This window comes from Sus scrofa, chromosome 5, assembly GCF_054392235.1.
Source record: "Sus scrofa isolate SSC_HxYL_T2T_F1_AM1 chromosome 5, Sscrofa_HxYL_maternal_Yorkshire_Landrace_v2.0, whole genome shotgun sequence".
Taxonomy (NCBI): domain Eukaryota; kingdom Metazoa; phylum Chordata; class Mammalia; order Artiodactyla; family Suidae; genus Sus; species Sus scrofa.
In genome coordinates, this window is record NC_139387.1 from 24,582,780 (window position 1) to 24,602,854 (window position 20,075).

General features: G+C 35.7%; 2 protein-coding genes across 2 annotated transcripts in view; one reads left to right on the plus strand and one right to left on the minus strand.

Moving 5' to 3' along the window:
* LOC110258130 (olfactory receptor 6C3-like) overlaps nt 1–20,075 on the minus strand; it is a 225,952-nt gene that overhangs the window by 64,677 nt on the left and 141,200 nt on the right. Inside the window, exons 4-5 of the mRNA XM_084955891.1 lie at nt 6,422–6,615; nt 6,214–6,236 (exon numbers count right to left, since the gene is read on the minus strand). The gene's annotated coding sequence lies outside the window, so the exon portion shown is untranslated. The remainder of the gene's footprint in view (nt 1–6,213; nt 6,237–6,421; nt 6,616–20,075) is intronic.
* Nucleotides 1–20,075, plus strand: part of LOC100737179 (olfactory receptor 6C76-like) — a 59,332-nt gene that overhangs the window by 23,692 nt on the left and 15,565 nt on the right. The window lies entirely within an intron of this gene.

The window sequence follows — 20,075 nt, forward strand, 5'->3', positions numbered from 1 at the left end:
ATTTATTTATGTGAAGGTGTATACACACACACACACACACACACACATACGCTGCTTTAATGTTTTCCTTTAAATTGACACTTATTTCATGGAATATAGGAGCATCTGATATATAAACAAATGCAAAATTTTATGTGTCAAACAATGCTGATTAGGGGACATTGATTTTTATATAGATCAAGGAACTTGCTTCCCAATTTACCTAGTTTCAATATAAAACAGAAAAACTGAATCATATATCTGTCATTGCTATGGCAAAGCACTTAAGATATTAGAATAGCTTTTAGCTGTTTTTCTCTTCTTTAAAGCAATTTGCTGCATGAATGTTAAATAAGAATAATAAAATAATATAAAAACCTGTATCATTAAGAAGAATTTCATGATTGCAGATGGTTTCTAATTAGTTATTACATAAAGGAAAGACACTAGCATGTAATGACTTTTCTATAAAGCAGTTCCACTGAGAGCTAGCATTTGCCTTGGTAATGATGCCCTCTTGAGACCTTTACCCAAGATTGTGGTTAATAATACTCTAACCACAGAATATACACGTTAATAGTATTGCTTCTTCTCTTTTTTAGTTGTCTCAGCATAGTTTTGGTAGATTCACCTATGGGAGTATGTTGAATTATACTGTTGTGAAATGCAGATTAAAAACTAAAATCATATTAAAGAAAAAAAAAGGTTTACTGGATTGACAATCTTTGGATGATTTGTAAAGTCCATTTAATTCTCTTAGCTCAGGAACCAGAAAGAAGGATTCATATGTGATATAACTAATTGTTGCTTCATCTCATTCGTACATGCACCTCTTTTTCTCATTTTTTCTACATCATGGTTTTGTTTGAATGTTTTCCTTCTTCCTTAATACAGATACTCTGTGTCACATAGTAAATGCCATGCTGCTTTGTAGCCTCCAACGGATTCTTTTCAATTCACAATGCAAAGGGAAGAAACTCCCAACCACCAACTCCAACAGAAGCGCAGTTTAAAAGAATTGATCCACCCATCCTTGAGTGAGTGTTAATCACTGACCATCTCTTTAATCCAAGAGGACCAATTACTTGATTCTCAGCCACCATGTGTGTATTGGTTAGTTTAAATATGCTGGTTTTATGTCGCCTGGTTTGTACTCTGGCTCTGTCATTTACAAGCTTGAGACTTTGCTGGTCATCCTAAAAGTGCTTAGCAATGTTAATCATTTTTACGGTCATTGATCTCATAAGTTACTCCTGTTCACTTATCTGCCTACATCATATTATTCATGGACAGGCAGCAGTGTAGCTCCTCTTACTTGAAGTGAGCGGGAAACAGTTCTTAGATAAAGAAAATACCATCCAAATTTATATCAGTCAACTTCACTTGGCCAGTTTGATTGTATAAAAAGCATACTATATCTAATCTCTGGGGATAGATGATGACGGAAAAGAATATAAAAAACATGTCTATGTATAACTGGGTCACGTTGCTATAGAGCAGAAATTGGCACAACATTGTAAATCCACTATGCTTTAATTTTTAAGAAGTTCCTCTGGTGCTTCAGCCAATTAAGAACCCAACGTAGTCTCCATGAGGATGTGGGTTCAATCCCTGGCCTAGCTCAGGATGCAGCATTGCTGCAAGCTGCAGTGTAGGTTGCAGATTCAGCTTGGATCGGGTGTCGCTATGGCTGCAGTCTCAACTCCAATTAGAACCTTAGCTCAAGTACTGCCATAAAAAATTTTTTTGAAGTATGCATATCTGCAGATGCAGAAGCCCTTAGCCAATTAAAGGCCACCTAAGGATGCATATCCACACTCTTTAAAAGGCAGCATCCTCTTGGTAAATTTATGAGATCGAAGGGTCAGCCTTCTGCCTTGTCCAAGTGACATATTTCATCAGATTTTGGTTCTATCATTGCATTTTAGCCATTTATTTCCACCATAAAGAAATGTTTATTTTTTAGGTTAATTTTCTATCCTGTAAACCTCTAAACTCCTTTATTAAATTGTTTGTAGACTCTGCCTTGACAGCAGTGTGCTGGGTAAGATCCACTTTAGAAAGGTGCTCATGGGATTTGGAATACAGAACGTAAGGACGAGACAGCACAGTTGTGCAGCGGGTGTTGACAGTAAGGAGTCAGCAGTATCCATACATCCTGCAAATTTCAGCTCTGCTGCGAAAGATACCTGAGATGACTACAGGCTTTTTCTCATTTACACATACTATATGCATTTTTATTATTTCCTTTGCCTTCCTAGTTCTTCCATTGCTTCAGTGCCCTCTAATTTCCTGCCCTGTATTAACTCCCTCACCACCTGAAACACCTTGGCTAGCTTCAATTTTCCTTCCACAACCCCCTTAATACAGAATTACTTTAACAGGCAGAACATTTGGCTTAATCCAGACACTAAATTTTAAAGAACCAAATAAGATGTTGGTATTGAAAAGTGAGAACAAAGACAACCTATGGAATGGCAGAAAGTAGTTTCAACCTATGCAACTGACAAGGGCTTAAGCTCTAAAATATACAAACAATCATACAACTCAACAGCCCAAAAAAAAAAGAAAAAAAAAAAAAAAAAAAAAAAAAAAACCAACAACCCAATTGATAAATGGGCAAAAGAAGTGAATAGACGTTTCTCAAAAGAAGATATACAGATGGCCAACAAGCACATGAAAAAATGCTCAACCCCCCTGATTATTAGAGAAATGCAAATCAAAACTACCACGAGATACCACCTCACTCCAGTTAGAATGGCCATCATGAATAAGTCCACAAATAACAAATGCTGGAGGGGGTGTGGAGAAAAGGGAGCCCTCTTGCACTCTTGGTGGGAATGTAAACTGGAACAACCACTATGGAGATCAGCATGGAGATACCTTAGAAATCTATACATAGAACTACCATATGACCCAGCAGTCTCACTCTTGGGCATCTATCCAGACAAAATTTTTCTTAAAAAATACACATGCACCTGCATGTTCACTGCAGCTCTATTCACAATAGACAAGACATGGAAACAACCCAAATGTACATGTTCAGAGTAATTTCTGTTATATCTCCACAAAAAAAAATCATATGGCCCTTCTTTTCTTACAACTGATAGTGTGTGTATGTGTGTATATACACACACACACATATAAATAAATATATATATATATATATATATATATATTTTTTTTTTTTTTTGCTTTTTAGGGCCACACTTGTGGCATATGGAAGTTCCCGGGCTAGGTGTCCAATCGGAGCTGCAGCTGCTGGCCTATGCCACAGCCACAGCAGTACAAGATCCAAACTGCATCTGCTACCTACACCACACCTCAGTCAAAGTCAGAACCTTAACCCTCTGAGCAAGGCCAGGGATCAAACACACATCATTAGGATACTAGTCAGGTTCATTTCCACTGAGCCACAAGGGGAACTCCTGATCAATATTCTTTATTTTGTTCCTATTTGTTGCTTTCATAATATGTTGAAATGAATCCAACTGAGTTTCTTCTTTAATTTAAAACTTCTTACATTTTTTCTACTCCTTCTCTACCATGTCGCGTTTAAGAAATATTTGCTCCGTCAGTGCTGTCTTCCTTTTATCTCTGCTTTCAAGTTCTACAACGCTCCACATTATGGCTTGAGGCTTCAATGTTTTAGAAACACATTGCTTTTGTTTTTTGTCAATATGTAGTGACATATAATTTTACTGTACACCAGATGTTTACCTGGGTAAACACAATAGCTACTCTCACAGGTACAGCACTACCACAGCAAAGATCAGTTAAAGCCCCTTTATAACCGCCTTTAGGACTTTCTTGTAAAAGAGCATCATCTCTGGAATTGGCTTCTTAAGCACTGGCTTGTGGGATATTAGTGTTTGGGGACTTTTCACAGCCATATTAGTAGCCTGTGAGGAAAACTACTTCTGCTAATGGACAACTGATGAAAAAGAACCGCAATGAATTAAAAGGTCATAAATTACTGAGTCAAACTTCTTTTAGTCTATCTTATTTTGTTCCTTCTTCAGGACTCTGAAAAACATGCCTTTTCTCCATAATCTCTTCGACACCATACCATTCATCACATGCAAGTTAGGCATGTGAATTTCAAAAAAAAAAACCAAAAAACAAAAAACACTAACTGCCATTTCATCCAGAAAGGATAAAAAAGTCACTTAACAAACGAAGAAAGTGGAATCCAATTATTTTGGAAATTTAGCTTTCTTGAGAAATGAAGTCAAGGAAAAGTTGAATGAAATATTATTCTATTCCTGACAATGATGGGCTAAGTGGTTTATATCTAAAATTATACTGAAAATCAGAAAAAAAGATGGATAAATATATTTTTAAGTAGTGTTAATTAACTGAAAAACTAGTGATATTGTTATTCAGATTAAGTTCTCATCATTTAAGGCTACCTTTCCCCTGAGACATGGAAGAGATACTGAAAGAGATTGTTGTGAAGCTTAGAAGCTAAATACAGTTTATAACATAACCATGGAATTGTGAAAAACATTATATAATTTGGATTAGGGGACCCAAGAGGCAAAGATTAGGTAATCCTCCCAGGCTTTGAACTGGAAATACCATGAATTGACTACAAAGAGTCAAAGAAAAACTGGATATCCATATGCAAAAAAAAAAAAAAGAAAAAGAAAATCTAGACCCAATCCTTACACCCTACACAAAAATTTACTGAAAATGGATCATAAACATAAATTGAAAATGCAAAACTACTGTACAAAAGTAGAAGATAACATAGGAGGAAATATAAACGATCTTGTATTTGGCAATGATTTTACAATAGCTTGTATTAGTAAAAATTTCACATTGTTTTAGATACTAACGGCAAAGGCATGACTTATGAAAATAAAACATTATCAGTTGGGTTTTTATTAAAAATAAAAATCTTCTGTTATGTGAAAGATCCCACCAAGAGATTAGTAAGATTGGGGAAAAAATACTTGCTATAGACATATCTGATAAAGGACTGTTAACCAAAATATACAATAACTCTTAAAATTCAACAATAAGAATCTATACAACCCAATTAAAATGGACAAAGACACCTCACAAATACTGATGTACAGATGCCAATAAGCACATAAAAAGATGTTTAACATCATGTATCATTAGAAAACCTATACATAACGAAGTACTAATTAAGAATCTATTCAGGAGTTCCCATTGTGGCACAGCGGAAACGAATCTGACTAGGAACCATGAGGTTGCAGGTTCGATCCCTAGCCTTGTTCAGTGGCTTAAGGATCTGGTATTGCTGTGAGCTGTGGAGTAGGTCGCAGACGCAGCTCGGATCCTGCATTGCTGTGGCTGTAGTGTAGGACAGCAGCTACAGCTCCAATTAGACCCCTAGCCTGGGAACCTCCATATGTTACGGTGTGGCCAAAAAGCAAAAAAAAAAAAAAAAAAAAAAAAATCTATTCAAAAAAATCTTAGGCAAAAATCTTAAGAAAAAAATTTTTAACATACTGTTTTGCAACACAAGAAACAACAGCTTTGCTTGGTAGCAATATGGGCTTATAACCAACTTGAATTAGCATCAGGTACATGAAAACACTAATTTGAAAATAAAATGCAACCCTATATTCACAGCATTATTGACAATAGCCAAGATATGGAAACAACCTAAGGGTCCATGAATGAATGAACAGATAAAAAAGACATGGCATATATACACAAAGGAATACCGCTCAGCCATAAAAAGAATGAAATCCTGACATCTGGGACAACATGAATGGACTTTGAGAGTATCATGCTAAGTGAAATAACTCAGAAAGAGAAAATTTACCATAGGATCTCTCTTACATACGCAATCTAAAATCAAAACAAAACAAAACAGAAAAATACTGAATTCACAGATACACAGAATACACTTGTGGTTACCAAAGGCATGAGGTAGGGGGTGGGTAAAATGAGTGAGGGGGGCCAACTCTACGGTGATGGAGGTATATACACCTGTGGTGCTATCACTCTATAGTGTATATAGATACTGAACATAATGCTGTACACCTGAAACTTACATATCTTCTTTACAGAAGACAAGGCAAAACAAAAAACCAAAAACCTATCAGAAAGGTTAAAATCTGAAACACTGACAACACCAAATACTGACCAGGATGTGTAACAGAAAATCTCACGCATTACTATATGAATCCAAAATAATATAGCCACTTTGGAAGAGAGCTTGGTGATTTCTTAGAAATTTAAACATACACTTACCCTACAATCCAGCAACTGCACACCTGAGCAAAAATAAATAAATCAATCAAATGATAAAATTGTAGATGTAAATTCAAATATATCAATAATAGTTTTAAATAGAACAAAACACACAGTGACTCTTCTGAGGCTCAAACAGATACTGCATTTCACAAAACCAGAACAGTTTACAGTATTAACTCACAAGTATTGTGCGCAGGAAACTCACCATGTCAGAACAGTAACATCAGGTATCTCCCAGTCCTTGTAGCATCCAAAACAAGCCTCCTTTGGAATTCCAAGTTTAAGAGAATCATAATTCTCATGGATAAGTGCAGATAGATCCATTTAAGTTTAGAAGCCTCATGCTTCCAGGAAATTAAAGTGTCTCGTAATAATCTGTGAGCATAGCTTCCACGGTACCTAGAAGAGACATGGCAAGTTTCTAGTTATCACACTCAGCAAAGTCCAAAGCCAAGGTCACCCAATTTGTATTTGTAGTTCATTCACACTTGTCCCAGTACACATGACAATCAGGATTGGAGTTACTATAAGTGATGCAGCCTAGAATAACAGCTGATATGTTACCCTTATCAGAGAGAAGTATAAAACACAGCATTAAGATGTGTAATACACAGTTTATTTTCCCTGTACATGAGGAAAAAATTTTTGTGTTAAAACTGTTTTTTTAAAAACTCATAAATGTTTGTAAAATAAATGCAGTATTTAAATATAAGCCTTGTCAGAATAGGTTTTTAAGTCTACATGTTCTCTTGCAAAAGACACTTCTTTTTTTTTTTTTTTTTTTTTTTATTTTCCCACTGTACAGCAAGGGGGTCAGGGTATCCTTACATGTATACATTACAATTACATTTTTACCCCACCCTTTCTTCTGTTGCTCATGAGTATCTAGACATAGTTCTCAATGCTATTCAGCAGGATCTTCTCGTAAATCTATTCTAAGTTGTGTCTGATAAGCCCAAGCTCCCGATCCCTCCCACTCCCTCTCCCTCTCATCAGGCAGCCACAAATCTCTTCTCCAAGTCCATGATTTTCTTTTCTAAGGAGATGTTCATTTGTGCTGGATATTAGATTCCAGTTATAAGTGATATCATATGGTATTTGCCTTCGTCTTCCTGGCTCATTTCACTCAGGATGAGAGTCTCTAGTTCCATCCATGTTGCTGCAAATGGCATTATGTCATTCTTTTTTATGGCTGAGTAGTATTCCATTGTGTATATATACCATGTCTTCCGAATCCAATCCTCTGTTGATGGACAGTTGGTTTGTTTCTATGTCTTGGCTATTGTGAATAGTGCTACAATGAACATGTGGGTGCATGTGTCTCTTTTAAGTAGAGTTTTGTCCGGATAGATGCCCAAGAGTGGGATTGCAGGGTCATATGGAAGTTCTATGCATAGATTTCTAAGGTACTCCAAACTGTTCTCCATAGTGGCTGTACCAGTTTACATTCCCACCAGCAGTGCAGGAGGGTTCCCTTTTCTCCACAGCCCCTCCAGCACTTGTTATTTGTGGATTTATTAATGATGGCCATTCTGACTGGTGTGAGGTGGTATCTCATGGTAGTTTTGATTTGCATTTCTCTTTTAACCAGCGATGTTGAGCATTTTTTCATGCGTTTGTTGGCCACCTATATATCTTCTTTGGAGAAATGTCTATTCAGGTCTTTTGCCCATTTTTCCATTGATTGATTGGCTTTTTTGCTGTTGGGTTGTATAAGTTGTTTATATATTCTAGAGATTAAGCCCTTGTCGGTTGCATCATTTGAAACTATTTTCTCCCGCAAAAGACACTTCTAAATATGTGTACAGATTTCAAGTAAAAGCACAGAAAGCATAGATAATACATACACTTGAAAAAAAAAACCCAAAGTGGGTATACCAATGTCAATAATGTTAAATATTCTTTAATAATGAAAAAACTTGGCAAGTGTAATACACAAATTGGAACTAACTGATATACAAAAAAACACTGCATCCTCCTACTCCAGAATTGGTATTCTATGCAAGTACTTACTGAAAATAACCTTATGTTGGGCCAAAAAACAAATATTACAAATTACAAAAAAGTGAAGTTAGTCAAAGTATAAATTCTGACTAGAATGGCAATAAAGAAAAAAAACATATGACCCAGTAATCCCACTCTTGGGCATCTATCTGGACAAAACTTTCCTTGAAAAAGACACATGCACCCGCATGTTCATTGCAGCACTATTCACAATAGCCAAGACATAGAAACAAACCAACTGTCCATCGACATATGATTGGATTAGGAAGACGTTGTAGATATACACAATGGAATACTGCTCAGCCATAAAAAAGAATGAAATCATGCCATCTGCAGCAACATGGATGGAACTAGAGACTCTCATCCTGAGTGAAATAAGTCAGAAAGAGAAAGACAAATACCATATGATATCACTTATATCTGGAATCTAATATATGACACAAATGAACTTTTCCACAGCAAAGAAAATCATGGACTTGGAGAATAGACTTGTGGTTGCCAAGGGGGAGGGGGATGGAGTGGGGTGGACGGGGAGTTTGGGGTTAATGGATGCAAACTATTGCTTTTGGAATGGATCAGCAATGAGATCCTGCTGTGCAGCACTGGGAACTATGTCTAATCACTTATGATGGAGCATGATAATGTGAGAAAATAGAATGTGCACATGTATGTGTAACTGGGTCACCATGCTGAACAGTAGAAAAAAATTGTATTGGGGAAATAACAAAAACATAATAATAAAAAAATGAAAAAGAAAAAAAAAATTTTAATTGAAAATCATCATACATTTGGAAATTTTTAAATAGCAACGAAACAAAATATTCATCAATGAATAAATCACAAAAATATTAGAAAAAATGATATGTCATAGGAAGTTATGAAGTATGAAATTTGTGGGATAAATAAAAAAGGTGATGATTAGCAGCATATTTGGAGTCTAAATCCCACACACACAAAAAAAAAACTTGAAAAACAATGATCTAACATTTAAAAAAAAATTAACTATCTAGGACTAATTCTGTGTAGTTTCATATTACTTTCTTGGTATGACTCATTCTCTTCATCAAATCCCCCATATAAAGTCATAATTTTTATAAATTTTAGTGAAATATAGTATTTTAACTTCTATCTATGCCCCAGATCAAAATTTGCACACTTCTTGGCATGATAATCCTATAATATATTGTCTCCCACAATTCCAATTATAAATAAAGTATATTATATACATTTTAAAATATGAAAATATATAATAATTAAAAACAAATATTTGCCTTAAATAAAATGTAAAATGAGAATTAGGAAAACTAATTCATAAAATAAATTCTGGTATCATAAAAACTAAAAAAAAAGAAGAGTTTCATTTATTCAAGCAAAGAGAATAAAGACATTTTCCCTTTACCATAGGGACTTTCCTTCTTGATCATGACCAATTTATTAATCATAAGCCCTAATCTACCATCATCAAATAAACTCTTAAGCAACTAATATATACTCATGCAAGGATTTTCTAGCTTTCTAAACAGTCATCCCATTTTCAACTTACTCTACCGTTTATCTCACATTTTAATTGACCAAAAGCAACATTTCTTCTAACCAGTCCTCCAAAACCTAATTTTACTTCTCAGAATACTCTGAGATTGGTCAAGATGTTCCTTTGAAACACACGTATTTCAGATCTCGGAGGCAGATATTTCAAAGCAGGAATCCATTAGATTCGTGCTTTCTAACTAGAATAATTGACTTTGAGTCATTCATGTTCCATGGTTTTACAGTACTTTGTCTATAGGCAGAATAAAGAATATGTCTGCATATACATTTTATGTTTCTCAAATTTAAGTAAATGTTCTTGTGAATAAAACATATTAATGTACTAGTATTGAATACATAGTAGTTTCTCAATGTATATTTTCACTTTAAATAAATATTTTACCAAAATTATACCATGGAAGATCAGGAAAAGTAAAATAGTTTATTAAAATCTCTTACATTCTTAAAAAATGTAGTAGGGAATTGAATCGGCTTTTTTTTTTTTTTTTTCCTCTTCAGTAAAATGGGAACCTGTCTTTGTCTGATGCTGTTTTGCTATTTACTTTCTCAAAGGACAGTATCTAGGCTACTGCCTATTTTAGGTGCTTTGCCAAAGCTTATTATACAAAATGTTCATTATATCACTATATTAGAACCTAGGTCAGTGAGAACTCTTTATTTATTCAAGGGATCCCAAGGCACCTCCAGAACATTGAGCAGAAGACTATAGATAGCATCAATGTCGGACTAGGAAACCCAGTTCCCTGCTTAGAAACAGCAAAGTTCTTCCAAAACCCAGAGGAAGGTCTTTTGTTCCCCTCCCTTACATTAGGTTCTCTTCCCTCGGGACAGAGACCAAGACAGAGAGACTCTAATGAGAGTCTTTCTATGCTATGAAAATGGGAGATGCAGAACTCAAGACTCTCCAGAAGATGCCTGGAGAGGAAATGTAGGCTGATGATCCTGACAGCCTAGCGCAGAAGCAACTCCCTTATCACAACGTGAGACAACACGGTAAGGAGCTGCCAGCTGAACCCAGGAAAAAATATCAAAAGCTTATCAAAAGGGTAAGTACCACAAGGTAGAGAGAAGAACCAGTTTCTCTTTTGAGAGAAAAGAGAAAGAAATATCTGATGTCACATTCTGCTATGATGTGGTTACACTTGTTTCACCTTGTAATATGAAAAATTACAGTAGACATGGTATGAATCATCCAATAGCCCTTTGTAAAACTATGGTCACAGCCAGGGCTATATTTTTACATCCATATGTAGTCACCCACGCAGTGTAATTCCAAGAACATACAGAATTCCAAATCCCTGGAATTTTTACCCCAAAAGAAAATAATATGGCTTAAAATGTCAGCATTCTCTAAGTTGTAATTTTTATTTTATGATGAAAAATTTAAGCAGAAAAAAAGTTTTTTCCTACAGATCTACATATTCGATGAAAATGTTCCTTTAATATCTAAATCATGCAACAGACAATAATTGGATGACTCAAGAGAGAGAGACAATTTTTGTTGATTATGAGGCATTATACAGGATAAAACAAGACTAAGGAGAATGTTTCACTAAGAGTTTATGGCCTGAAGTATATTCGGAGGGAGAAGAAGAAAAAGGAGGTGACAACAGGATGTCAGTTTTTAGCTCCTTCCTAGTTTTTTTGCAATCCTGAAGTAGTTGAAAGAGAATTAATTCTTAGATAAACCAAAATCAAAGGAGAAGTCATCATAAACTATTGGTATGAGAGAAACTGAATAAATTGATAAGATAAACTGAATAAATTGATCTTATGTGCTTATAAGAGAAACTGAATAAATTGATCTTATCTAAGACAAAACAGGAATTACATAGAGAAAGAGGACTGAGGAGATATGAAACATCTCAGGGTTTTTTTCTTTCTCTCTCTCTCTCTCTTTCTGATTTACTTCACTCAGTATGAGAGTCTCTAGTTCCATTCATGTTGTTGCAAATGGCATCATTTTGTCCTTTTTATAGCTGAGTAGTATTCCATTGTGTATATATACCACATCTTCCTAATCTGATCATCTGTTGATGGACATTTGGGTTGTTTCCATGTCTTGGCTATCGTGAATAGAGCTGCAATGAACATGCGGGTGCATGTGTCTTTTTTAGGGAAAGTTTTGTCCAGATATATGTTTGGGAGCTTGGGGTTAATAGATGCAGACTATTGCCTTTGGAATGGATTAGCAATGAGATCCTGCTGTGTAGCACTGGGAACTATGCCTAGTTATTTATGATGAAGCATGACAATGTGAAAAAAAATGTATACATATATGTGTAACTAGGTCACCATGCTGTACAGTAGAAAAAAAAATGTATTGGGGAAATAACAATTTATTACAATTAAGACTACTTGAAAAAAAATTGTTTTCAACTTTGAGAAAAGAAAAAGCTCAGAGTTTGAAAACAACTTGCTTTTGTCTTTTTAGGGCCCCCCAAGCAGCATGTGGAGGTTCCCAGGCTAGGGATCAAATCAGAGCTGTAGCTAGCAGCCTACACCACAGCCACAGCAATGCAGGATCCAAGTCGAGTCTGCAGCCTACACTACACCACACCGCAGTTCGCGGCAACACTGGATCCTTAATCAGATCGGGGCCAGGGATGGAACCTGCAACCTCATCGATACTAGCTCGGTTCAGTAATCACTGAGCCATGAGGGAACTCCGAAAACAACTTTCTTTTTTTCCCTTTAGATAAGCTATTGATTGGGGTGTGGAGCTCACAAAGAGATCACTGCTTTGGGGTCAAAGGGTCACTGAAGGAAAGGGTTTCCATTATTCATGGATGTCCTGAAAAGCCGTGAGTGTCGGTTCCCATCGTGGCTCATCAGTAATGAACCCAACTAATATCCAGGATTTGGGTTCAATCCCTGGCCTCACTCAGTGGGTTAAGGATCCAGCGTTGCCATGAGCTGTGGTGTATATCAAAGAAGCAGCTCAGATCTGGTGTTGCTGTGGCTGTGGCTACGGCACAGGCCAGCAGTTGCAACTGCAATTTGACCTCTAGCCTGGGAACCTCCATGTGCCACAAGTATGGCCCTAAAAAAAAGACAAGCCTTGAGAATTTAAGTGTGAGTAAGTGTCCGTGACAGGCTGTCATTTTAGAATGGTGGCCATTAGCTTTGTTAGCACCTTCAGCTTAGTTGTTCCAGGTCCACATCATTTCACCTACTGCAGTTTTTCATTTGTTTCCCTGCATGAATGTCCATTTTCCTATGATGGTTCATTTAGAGCAAGACTGGCCTGGCCATATATACCACTTAGGATTTTATAAGGCACAGGTGCATAAGAAATGGAGGACTTCATTCTTCCAGACTCAGGGGGCTCATGTCATTTGCAGGAAACATCGTACAAGAAATACTGTAAAGCCAAATGAGTGAAAAACCATTCATATGACAAACTAATTGATGTCTCCAGGGAAATAACATTTAATTCAATGACGGAGAAACAGCAGGAGCCCTGGAGACTGTCTTTAGATAGAACATATTTTCATAACTACCACTATACATCATTAATGCTGGGTAGGGAATAAGCCTAGCTATTGCTCTCTGAACAATGTCTTTTCCTCTTGCTGAAGAATGTACATAGTCGTAACAAATAATATCAACAATTTTTTTCCACTGGCACTTAATTCTTCAACCTCACTGCTTGGCTGAAAATTTTTAGGTCTCCCTGAGTTCAGGAACCTATACTGTGAAAGCTTCCTTGATGAATCTTTGGAATAACACACATTAAACAATGAGGTAAAATGCAAGTATTTCTGGAAGAAGAGGTAAAACATTAATAAATAACTGTGGTGAGAATTTTTGTATAAGTTAAGTGAATTTTATGACACAGAGCCTAGCCCTGTGTTTGACAAATGTCCAGCATTGCACCATTAGTTGGAAACAATGAGCCTGGGAGAATATCACAGCACAGCAGTTTATACATGTTTTGCACAGATTTCGGCCTATGGATAAACCGCACTGTGAATGGACTCATGGTTCTTATGATTGCAAGACTCCCTTTACCCATAACCATCAAGAAATTTTGGAAAAAAAATTTATTTCTAACAGGTCCTGAAAAGCACATGACACCTGGGGCCACACAGTGAGGTCATATGAAGACAGATGGAGAAGTTGTGGGGAGAGGGAGACGGGGAGTCTGCTTTTCCTAGGGTCCATGGTCGAGCCTAGGGGTTATTCCTTCAGGATTTATGTTATTATAAAACAATCCAACTTCTATGATAATTCTTTGCCCCTAAGTATTTACAAATGTAGTTGCTTATTTGTAATTCCTGACCAGGACTGGATTTACAAATAAGGAGAAAAAAAGATGATTTTACATCATGTGTGCATGAATTCTCTTCAATGGTTACTTTCAAAGGCTTCTTTGAAGATAAGACACATCTTTCCTGGAAAACAAACAAACAGCAAACAACAAAGCAAATCCTGGATGGTAGGAAAAAAAATCTAAGCACCTAACATGCAGGAGGTCCAGAAAGATCACTAGAAATAAATAACAAACAGAAAATGGAGAATTAGAACATTGAAGGTAAACACTAGTTGAAAAGCCAGAGGAAAATGTCCAGAGAAGGAAGATATATAAAGTTTAGGTTTGGGATTTTTCAAGTCTTCTATTTAAGAATACACTTGAAATGACAGAGCAACTTGAAACACACGTGAAAATAAGAATCCTGGGCCAAGTGACAGAATAGGCATTAAAGAATATAGCTGACTTTCAGTTCATAGACAACTCTTGTTTTGTTTCTTCAGTTCACGTGAACATAACACTCAACATGTTCCAATATAAGAGAATATAATGGTATATAAACTATAGTCTCTACTTTGGAGAAGTTTGCAGGAACAAAGAAGAGAAATATAATACTGAAGCATTCAATGGGATCCATTCCAAGGCACGGTATGAAACAGGTGCTTGAAATAACACAGCAATACAATCTCACATAGTCTGTCTGGGTGAGTAAATGAAGATTTCCTTGAAGAAGTGACACCTAAGGAGAATAAGAAGGACCAATGGGCATTAAGTAGTCAAAGGATTGTCCTTGCAGAGGAGACAGCCTGTAGAAAATACAAAACTGCAAGTATTCAAGGTTGGTGGAACTTAAGTTATGAGGAAGAAAGGTAAGGAATCTGTAATGAGGTGAGAAAATAAGGAAGATCCTGCCCATGAAGAACCTTGAAGGCCACAGAAACAACATTAACATTTATCAAGAAACAGTTAACCCTCGATGAGGAGACCGCCTGGACAGAGAGCATGATTTCACTTTCAGCATATAGTATGTGAGATGTCCGTGAAATATCCCACTCACTGATGTGTACTTGGCAATGATTTGTATTTGGGAAAGTGTTGGCCTTAGGAGTCCATCATATCAATGACAACCAAACCAATCACTGGTGATATCAACCTTGGGCAATAGGAGTTGAAACAGGAAAAAAATGAGACGTCTTGATATAAAATATTGGGGAATAACAATATTTCACTGATGAATAGGGAATGAGGAGTCTGTGTAGCACACTAAAAAAAAAGAGATCTGAAGCCAGGAGAAAAGTCAGGAAGAGGCCATGGGATCCATTTAAAGAATGAAATTTAACTGAAATATGTATATTTATATGTATGTAATATATACTCACACAGTGAGAATACCAGGCAAAATAAATACCAAAAATGTGCCATTGGCTTCAACAGTAATGAAGTTCTAGTAGGTGTTAGAAAAGCAGTGGGAGGCTGGATGTCAAAGTCAGGTTGCAGAAGCTAAAAGTATAACCTGAGTGAGGGTACATCGAGAAGGTAAAGACAGTAACGTCTTTGCAAAGAATTACAAACATAATGAAGGAAGCAGGAGCCTGGAAGAATATTTTTAGTGATATTATATATAGTTTTGTCTCACAACTTCAGAAACCACTGCCAATTACCTGAAAAATAACATGAATGCACACAACAATATTCCTTTTGCAAGTATCTTGAACACAACCTTTCCTCACACTATAGATAAAATAATTGGAAAATGAAAATTCATGAAAAATGAAAAATCACACAGCAATAACAAATTTTATCCTGCTGGGACTGACAGATGACCCACAACTGCAAATCCTGATTTTTATTTTTCTATTTCTCACCTACACGTTGAGCGTAATAGGAACCAGGGAACGTGACTATCATCAGCCTCATATTGGTGGACTCCCATCTGAAAACTCCTATGTACTTTTCCTCCAAAATTTTTCATTCTTAGAAGAAGCCAGTCACCCAACAGCTGAGGACTATTAAGGCACAGACTTTATTGTTCATGACAGTCATGTACTGCAGGGGTTTACAGATGGCCACACAACAATCATAGGACATGGATGCCAGGAGAAAAAATTCTGTACCTCCAACGAGAATACCAAAAAAAATTGAATTGCACAAGCACTGTAGGTAATGGCATTGTTCCCTGTTGATAAACTGTACAGGAATTTAGGACAGCGAATGATAAATGAGACTTCTAAGATGGAAGGAAGGAGGGAAGGAAGGAAGGGAGAAAGAAAGAAAGAAAAACAACTACTCCTCACTGATAATAGCCCCACCATTTTCATTATCTTCTTTGGAAGTAAATAATACCTTCTACTGGATAACAAGAAAACGAACAAAGAATTAATTCTTTTAAAAAATTGAAAAAATATGGCTGACATTAAAATGTCAAGAACTATTTATTTTAACATGGGATTTGAAATAGCTATTAGAGATTCTTTTAAATTATCTCTTTGGGCATAATTTCAAAAATAACTTCCTTTTTTGAACTACCAATCATACATCAAACTCTTTTCAGACATGCCCTTCCCAATCCTACCAATATGGTTTAGTTGTGTCAACAGACACAATCTGAAAGAGACTGAGTAAATTAACCAATACATCACTGCAGCAAATAATGGAGCCTGGATTCTGATTTCAAGTCATGTTCAGTCTGCTACACTACACTACCTATCAAGCAGTCGTGTACGTTTGGTGGGGAAAGGGTGAGAAAAGACCCTGTAATTGAAAGTGTATAAGCCAACACAGTAAAAGAGACCTCTCTCTGCAAGAATACTCTCATGTTATCAATATGTTTGCTACCTCTGTTTGTTAAATTGCTTAATTGACATCGAAGAAAAAAAGAGGATTATCTAAACATTTCAGAATTTATGAAATAGATTTTTATAGCACAATTCATCCTGTTGTAGCATATTTAGGATTTTATGGTTTGTTTTTTTGGTTTTTTGTTTGTTTGTTTGTCTTTTGTATTTTCTAGGGCTGCACCCATGGCATATGGAGATTCCCAGGCTAAGGGTCTAATTGCAGCTGTAGCTACCAGCCTTTGCCAGAGTCACAGCAACACAGGATCTGAGGCTCGTCTGTGACCACAGCTCACAGCAACGCCAGATATTTAACCTACTGAGCAAGGCCAGGGATTGAACCCACAACCTCATGGTTCCTAGTTGGATTCATTAACCACTGAGCCATGACAGGAACTCCATGGATTTTATGTTCTTATAAGAAGAAGGAACATAAGAGAAAATTGTAATTATCACTTTTCTGAACTTTTGAAACATATTATGCACATGATCTCAAAGAGCATACAACAAAGAGCTCTTAATTACTGGTCACTCTAAGAAATACATGAATAAAGAAATCTGCACAAGAAACTCTAAAGTAGTCATTATTGAACCAAAGTAATTATGTGCCACTTAGAAATGTGTGGTTAATAAGTTAATAAATAGGGAATATAATTATTACATTAAATATATCTGTAAATGGGACTTAAATAATTTTAATTACTCAATTTGGATAATGCACTATGAAATCTATAAGTTAAAATAAGAAAAAGTTTAGGCCACCAATATGTAAAATTGAGACGCTATAAGAGTGGGAGCTATGAAACTTTACATGGGAGTCTTAAGTGTTACATCCACAAATAAATGCAAAACACTGATAAACAGTAATTAATATTTGAAGCATTTAAATTTCACTCCATGTTGAAAAGTAGCAATCTTTTAAAAATGGAAGCGAAAGAAGGGCATTGGTGGGAGTATTGTAGCTTGAAATAAAAAAAGAAAGCTAATGATTCTGAGCACCTCCATTTATTTAGCTGTACTTGCTAGAACACTATTTTTCTCCTTTTGTGGTAATATATTTCCCTAATTATTTGTGATCCATGTGGACTTAGTAAAGAATTTTATAATTAAAACAGTATTAATGCCTAAGAATAAACCTACCTAATGATGCAGAAGATCTGTACTCTGAAAACTATAAAATACTATTTTTACTCTGAAAACTACAATACACTGATGGAACAAAGTGAGGACAACACAAAAAGATGGAAAAATACATCGTGTTCTTGGCTTAAGAGAAACAATATTGTTAAAATGACCATACCATCCAAGGCACCCTACAGATTCAATGTGCAATAGAATTTTCTAGAGAACTAGAACTTTTTTTAAATTTTAATGGAAATTCAAAAGAATTTTGTATGGAATGGAATTTTCTAGAGAACTAGAACTTTTTTTTTTAATTTTAATGGAAATACAAAAGGCCCCAAAGAGACAATAATGAGCAAAAAAAAAAAAAAAAGAAAGAAAAGAAAAAATGGAACTGGAAGACTCTGACTCCCTGACTTCAGACTATACCATAAAGCTATGGTAATCAAAAGAGTATGATACTGGCACAAATACATAAATATAGATCACTAAAGTATGATGGAAAGCCCAGAATAAGCCAACACACTTATGGTCAATTAATCTACAACAAAGGACGTAAGACTATACAATGGAAAAAGGTCAGTTTCTTCAATAAGTGATGCTGGGAAAACTGGACTGCAACATGTAAAAGAATGAAACTAGAACACTCTCTAACACCATTCACAAAAATAAACTCAAAATGGATTAAAGATCTAAATGAAAGACTGGATACTATAAAACTCTTAGAGGAACACATAGAACAGTTTCTGACACAAACCGCATCAATGTCTTTTCAGACCCACCCCTAGAGTAATGAAAATAAAGACGAAAATAAACAAGCCGTATCTAGTTAAACTTAAAAACTTTTCTACAGCAAAGGAAACCATAAGCAAAACAAAAAGACAACCTACATAATCGGAGAAAATATTTGCAAACTATGCAACTCACAACAGATTAATTTCCTAAATATACGGAAAGCTCATACAGCACATTATCAAAAAACCAACAGCCCAATTAAAACATGGGAAGAAGACATAGATATTTCTCCAAAAAAAGACATACAGATGGCCTATAGGAACATGAAAAAAAATGCTCAACATCGCTAATTATTAGCAAAATGCAAATCAAAAGTACAATGAGGTATCACCACACTCCAGTCAGAATGGTCATCATCAGAAAGTCTATACATAATAAATGCTGTAGCAAGTGTGGAGAAAAAGGGAACCCTCCTATACTGTTGGTGGGAATGTAAACTGGTGCAGCCACTATGGAGAACTGAATGGAGATTCCTTAAAAACTAAAAGTAAAGTTGCCATATGATCCAGCAAACCCACTACTGGGAATATATCTAGAGAAAACTCTAATTTGAAAATATACATGCACCCCAATGTTCAGGGCAGCACAGTTTACAACACTCAAGACAGAGAAGCAACCTAAAAGACCACTGACAGATGAATGGATAAAGATGATATTTCTATATATAATGGAATATTACTCAACCATAGAAAAGAAAGAAAGAATGCCATAGACAAGAAATAATACCAATTGTGGCAACATGGATAGACCTAGAGATTATCACACCAAGTAAGTCAGAGAAAGACAAATATCACATGATATTGTTTATATGCAAAATCTAAAAAACACATTTATACAAATGAACTAATTTACAAAAATAAAAGAGTTGCACAGACAGAAAACAAACTTATGTTTACTAAAGGGGAAAGGGACGGGGAGAGAGGTTGGGGTAAACATACACACACTACTATGTATAAAACGGATAACCCAACAAGGACCTACTGTATAACACAGGAATCTACTCTATAACACCTCAATATATTGTAAGAACAATATTATTTTGTAATAAACTTTAAGGGAAAATAATCATATATACACAATAATATATAATTACATATATATATATATATATAACATTATAAATCAACTACACCTCAATTTATAAAAAATGATCCACCCAAAAAATAAAATAAAAAGTCATGCTCTGAGGATTTATACTCTGTGGGAGAGTCTAAAGGGTAAAAGGATTATGAACACATCTTTTTTTTTTTTTTTTTTCTTTTCTGGGCTCCCACCCACGGCATATGGAGGTTCCCAGGCTA